The following is a 6,389-nucleotide window of genomic DNA, read 5'->3' as shown; positions in this document are numbered from 1 at the left end:
GCTGCCTTCTCCATCAAGCTTTCAAAGCCCTGGGCTGCCACAGAGCTGCTAATCCAAAGCAGAAATGATTCAGAGCTAAAAAATGCTGAGTACTTACTATTCCAGAGACAGGTTTTCCATCTACTGACTCCCGGAGAACAGTCCTTTCCAGGCAGGCAACGAGTCTGAGATGGAGCAAAGTTTCTCAACCCTCGGATAATGCTGACAAGCACAATCATCCTTATCTGTATCAAAGGCTAATCATTAACTCCTGCTCCGATTGGGCCGGGACCAGAACAAGCACTGGGAGGCTCACACACAAATCCATGGAACAGCAGAAGCAACTCCTGAGTCTCCCTCACAAGATCTTTGCAAAAATGCAGAGAGATTTTAGAACACCCTGAGCAGGTTAAATGTGTTGCAATGATTACTTTCCAAGACATTCACCAAAAGACATTTCTAACATTAATTTCTCTGACAGATAGTGGTTTGCTTGGATATTGTAACAGGGCAACCTTAACTTATTTTAGTATTAGTATTGAAGTATTTAGTCTTCAGAGAGAGAGCAGGTGTAGATCAGGTATTAGGAAGAAATTCTTCCCTGTGAGGGTGGGGAGGCCCTGGCACAGGTTGCCCAGAGAAGCTGTGGCTGCCCCATCCCTGCAAGTGTCCAAGGCCAAGTTGGACAGGGCTTGGAGCAACCTGGGCTAGTGGAAGGTGTCCCTGCCCATGGCAGGGGGTGGGACTGGATGAGCTTTAAGGTCCCTCCCAACCCAAAGCAGTCTGGGATTCTATGATTTTATTCACCCCAAAATGAAGAAATGTGACATTGTCAAATCTATTGGCCAGTTTTTAGGAGCTTTAGGGAGTGGTAAAAAGATAGTAGGGCAGATCATAAACTGGGCAGAAATTCTTCATCACTGTGTACAAGACAAATGCTGTCAGGGTATCCAGCTCTGCAACCTCTCTGCTTGGAAGGCTGGAGTGAACAATTCCAATGGAAAAAAAATGTGACAAAGGAGGAAAAGTGCAAGAACAGCTGAGCTGTGCCTGCAGCACAAGGGGCCTCATGGGAGGGGCTGTGGTTTCAAAGGAGATTAAAAGCAAGAGTTACACAGAAAGGGATCAACTGACAGGCAGTGCATGTGATCCTGTCAGGATGTCCTGGAGGGTTTCACTGGAGGAATTCAGAAAATTAAGGGAAGTTATGCTGCTGCCAAAAGGGTTTTTAAACTACTAGGTCTTACCAAAGAAGCAAAATAGTCACAATAAAGCGTATTAGGCTTTACCATCCATACAGCAGGTCATCCTACAGACACTGTTGTGTGAAAAGAGCAGCACAAAAATGGCTTTACAAGAACAGGCAAGGCTGCAGCAGGAATGTGAGAGCAGCTGTTAAGTTTCAGAACTGTCTTTTTTTTCAGTTGTTCAGGTTTCAGTCTTACAGCATCTGTAACACACTCCTCCATATTTCAGTCTCACCTCACACCACCTTACACATTCAAGTTCAGCACGTCCTCATGAGATAATGTCTTACTCAAGTTAATGAAGGGCACCAAAACCAATGGTAACTTGATTTGTATAAACCTCTCCTGGCAGAGAACCCAGGGATCCTGACTCAGTGTCTTGTCAAAACCATCAGACCAGGAGCTCAGACAAACAAGGGAACCATAAAAAAGGCAGCTGAGAAAACCTGCCCAACACTGAGTTGTTTCACTTCCACGGTATCCCAAGGCTGGGCGTGTTCCTCAGGAGCTTGTGCTTCCACTTCCCTTATCACTTTGATGTCCAAGGGTTGATTTACCCCCTGTTAAGGCACAGGGTACTCGCTGCCCTCCCACGCAGCCACATGACAGCAGCGCTGTGGGATGCCCAGCCCACTTCCCGAGGGATGGGGCACAGTGACCTGGGATGGCCTGGCTGCTGGGAGCACAGCTTGGAGTCTGCTCCACAGTTCCTACTGTTTCTCCTTCCCAAGTAAAACAGGCAAGGTTAAAAATGCAGGTAAGCTGTGGCAATGAGCTGCTGGGCCTCTTTAACACAACACCTTTGGAGCACGAAATGTTCACAGAATCCCAGAACATGCTGAGTTGGAAGGACCCACATGGATCACGGAGCCCAACCCTTAGACCTGCACAGGACCATCCCCAAGACTCACACCATGTGCCTGAGAGGATCATACTGGGATCCCTGGCTCCCAGGGCAGGATGCACATGGAGGAACCCAGCCAGGAGCTGCTCCCATTCTCCCACCCAGAGCACAGCCACCACTGAAGGAAATCAGGCAAGGAGCAGTTGGGTCACAGAGAGCATCTCCCTGAGGAGGCTGGAGCCATATGCCTTCCAGACAGCTGCTTTCCCGAGCTCCCAGGAGCAGGCCAGCCCATCAGCTCACAGCATTAGCTAGGAAACACACTGCACCTTGGAGGTGGCCTCAAAGCACTTCTTAACCCTACAAAGCCAAGGCAAATTAAATTATCTCTAATGTGAAAAAAAAGCCTGAAAGTGTATTTACCACAGACACTCTTTCCCCCAACAGATATGCAGTAGGTGCTTAGAAAAGAAAAGCAGTCAAGCCTGTCAGGGTTTCTCTTACTCAGTTTAGCCAAAAGATCAGCTAAATATATCCCAAAGCTCATATTCCAAGCTGATGTACCTTCATTAGAGGAATGAGATTGAATCCATGATAACTAATGAGCTTGTGTGGGCAGAGAAGGTTTGTGGAAGTGGAGTGGCTCCCATGCAGTCTCAGGGGAGCTGGGGGCACTCACTGTTAGTTCCATGCCAGAACACCTGGATTCTGTTCCCAGTTTGCTCCCAGTTTCTCAGGCTTGGTACCAGGAGTTGCTGAGCAACCAGTGAGAACAGAGATGCTCAATCACTTACAGCATTCTGACCTTTGCTCCAGAGCTACCATGGTCTGCTGTATTAATTTAGATAAATATTAGATGATATATTAGATTATATTCTTGTACAACTTTTTAAACAGATGATAAATGTGTTTTACATCTGAGACACAACAATTGTGGGATTTTCTAATATTATATATATGGAGAGGGAAGGAGCAAAAAGTTCTGGCTGCAATCACAATTGTTCAAGTGCCACTGGAAACCCACTGGACCCTTGCAGACACAAACTGGTGACACAGAGAAGAAAAGATACTGGGAAGAGACATCAAAAACTGTAGAAACAAAGAAAGAAGGACAAAACAGAGGTATTTCATCACAGCCTCCCACTCCCAGATTGGCTTCTAAACCAGGAAAGTCTAATTATTCCAGGACCAACAAATGAAAGACTCTAGAAAGTGCAGCAAATGGGAGTTTAATTTGCTTACAGTAACTAGTCCCATTATTCTCTGCATTAGCAGATTCCAGCTTTCAAATGAAAAAAAAAAAAAAGGTTAATGAAAAAATCATTGGTCCCATGTCCCCTGGGACCTAATTGGGAACAGTTCCAGAAAATTAGATTGAAACAAAAGGCAATGGAGTAGATTAACTAAGATTGGATTTCCCTGAGGAAAACAACATAAACTAGATTGAGTCTTTTTCATCCTCCCCTTTCAAAAAACCTGCCAGGACTCCCAGTGATTTCCTGGAGAAGTTCATGTTGGCAAAGTGCTTCAACTCAACTCCACAGAATTGTGCTGCAGGCTCCTGACAACTTTGAGGTGACCTTCAGCCCAGGGAGGAGGAGGCAAGTCTGCAGAGCAGCTTCCTCTTGGACAGAGGGGTCTTCACAGCAAATAAACCAAATAGCAAAGGGGAAAATACTACATTTTAGTTCAAAGAACAAAAAGTTCTGTCTTCTCTCGGCCCTAATGTCTGCTTGGAAAACAAACCAGTGAAAAGAAACTCCCCAAGACCCTGCTCAAAACTCACCCTGTGAACATGGGAGATCTTGCCTCTAATTGTAATATAAAGCTGCAAAAGAACATTCTCAACACCCTCCTTTGTCAGGCATTAAGCTTTTGTTCAGGGAAAGAGTGTCTCACTAATGCAAAACACTCTAAAGGGATAAGGGAGAGAAAAATCCTCCCAAACCTCTTTTCTAAAAATAAAAAACCCCACAAGCCTTGTCCTTGTACCACTGTAAGTCTGAGTCAGTGGCAGGGATGATACCTTTAAAATAAAAACACAAACATGCAAAAGTGACTCAATTTAATTCCTCCTCTCTGCTGGCAGAAATTATTCTAATTCCCAGCCTAGTTAACAAGCTGCTGTAGATTAGAAATCTGATATGAAATGAAAAGCAAGCAGCAAATCTCAGTAGGGAAGAGCTGTACAAAACTTCTCATTCTCAACACGAAGTTGTGTGGGATCCCAAAAGTCCTGCCAGTTTTCATATTTTCAATACTTTTTTCTTTGGTGGGGAGGGAGTAGAAGAAGCCAAAATTTTTGTGTTTGTAGCAAAAAGCATCACTTTAATTTGGCATTGCACAGCAGTGACAGCTTCACCAACAAAGCCTCAGTTATAAAATCAGCCTGCATTTAAACAGCAACATTTACACATTATTCCCAGTGTCCCCTTTTTAATGAAGGATGGGAAAAAAGCACCACAGAGTCCAAAGGCTGATGAAAGCCTCGGGAAACATTACACCATAAATTACATGATCTGGGATCATCAGGCTGAACACTAACTTACCCTCTAAGATCACACATTGTTCCTCATGAAAAACCCTGCAAAAGCTTTGCTGACCTCAGGCTCAAGCAGAGGCAAGTTAAGATCAAACGGGTTGAAAGTCAACTTAATAAACACTTGTGAGGAGCTTTTCATCCACCTGTGCACAAAAAGCAGGACTATTAAGCACTCGGGAGCTTGGGATTCAGGCACAAACAGGAACTATTGGTCTGTGCCTGGGAACTGTGTGGAGCCACGAGCCCACTGCAAACTCAAAGGTGAGGACTGTGAACAGAGCTTAAATTGAAAAAGGACAAGTGGCTAAGAGAGGGTTAGAGGTGATGTTTGCTGAGTGCTGCAGAACGTGCTGCTACAGCCTCCTCCCCTCTGCACTGGCACTGAAACTGGGCAGTGCTGAACCCCAGGAAAAAAAAAAAAGGAACCATATACAGGTGCAACACGGCCACAAAGCTGGTGAGGGGTCTGGAGGGGCCATAGGAGGATCAGTTGGTTTGTTCAGCCTGGAGGAGACTGAGGAGAGACTCATTGGGTTTACAGCTTCTTCACAAGGGGCAGCACCATCTCTGCTCTGTGTGAGCAGGGACAGGACCCAGGGAATGGCTGGAGCTGTGTCAGGACAGGGTCAGGTTGGATTTCAGCAAAAGGTTCTTCCCCCAGAGGGTGGTTGGCACTGACCAGGCTCCCCAGGGCAGTGGGCACAGCCCCAAGGGTGCCAGAGCTCCAGGAGGGTTTGGACAATGCTCTGAGGGACAGGGTGGGATTGTTGGGGTGTCTGTGCAGGGCCAGGATCTGGGCTGGATGGTCCTTGTGGATCCCTTCCAGCTCAGGATATTTTGTGAAACCTGTACCTAAAAAACCTGAATTCCAGTGCCACACCAGGACCTGGCCACATCCACTGCTTAAAAAAAATCTATCTTGACAACCAACTTGACAGAAATACAGGAGCCAAAGCAACAAACTGTCTCTTCATCAAAGGAACACAGGGACCACAACAATTGGAAGTTCAATTGTTAACTGCCCTATTGGTAAAATCTGCTCCCACCAGGATTTACAGCAACTGTTGTGTGTCTGTGTTGATTTTATGTCCTTTTCTAACAGAAACAAGGTTTTGACCCCTTTCAGGTTTCATTCTAAACTAATGACACATTCTGCAACACAAAAGCTCCTCTCCACCTTCTCCCCTTAGAAGTGAAATCACTGATATCCCAATCGCGCTGTTATTTATTTATTCCCACCACAATAAACCCCCAAATTACTGCAAACACAGCACTACAACAGACCTGGCACCTTCCTGCTCAGACTCAAATATCCTGTAACCAACTATTAGTACAAATTTCCAACCAGTGCCAGTAAATATCCAAGGCCAGGAAGTTATTCACCCCTCACCGCCGTTCTGACCTCCCCTGCCTTCAGTTCCTCTGCATTTTGACACCATTTCCAGCTCAGCTGGTGAAATTTAAACCAGCGGGTCTCAGAAAGGAGGGAGAAATACCAGCTTTTCAAGAGGGGGGGGAAAAATCACACAAAAAGAAAAGAAAAAACAAAACAAAAAACAAACACAGGAAAAAAACCAACACAAATCAAACCAAACCCACAAACAGGCATATTTCCCAAGGTATGAGGTCAAGGTGGAAAACAGCTTAACGAGGGGCATCTCAGGTGTTTATACACCCAAGAAAGTGCTCAGATTTAAGGACACTGTATTGTTGATGGCCCCGGGTAAAGCAGAGGCAGGAGAACCGAATGTCGTGTCCCCGACCTTCCCCTCGAGCA

The 6,389-nt window shown here is 45.6% G+C and overlaps 2 protein-coding genes across 2 annotated transcripts in view; one reads left to right on the top strand and one right to left on the bottom strand.

Annotated features, from left to right (window-relative positions):
* The window catches only part of SLC31A1 (solute carrier family 31 member 1), a 21,609-nt gene extending 21,388 nt beyond the window's left edge, over positions 1 to 221 (bottom strand). The window contains exon 1 of the mRNA XM_029960508.1: positions 98 to 221. The gene's annotated coding sequence lies outside the window, so the exon portion shown is untranslated. The remainder of the gene's footprint in view (positions 1 to 97) is intronic.
* FKBP15 (FKBP prolyl isomerase 15) overlaps positions 1 to 6,389 on the top strand; it is a 46,274-nt gene that overhangs the window by 12,746 nt on the left and 27,139 nt on the right. The gene's annotated exons all lie outside the window — the stretch shown is intronic.

Source organism: Manacus vitellinus, unplaced genomic scaffold, assembly GCF_001715985.3.
Source record: "Manacus vitellinus isolate BGI_N305 unplaced genomic scaffold, ASM171598v3 scaffold_27_pilon, whole genome shotgun sequence".
NCBI lineage: Eukaryota > Metazoa > Chordata > Aves > Passeriformes > Pipridae > Manacus > Manacus vitellinus.
The sequence above is the reverse complement of the archived record's forward strand: the minus strand, read 5'-3'. Positions and strand labels throughout refer to the sequence as shown.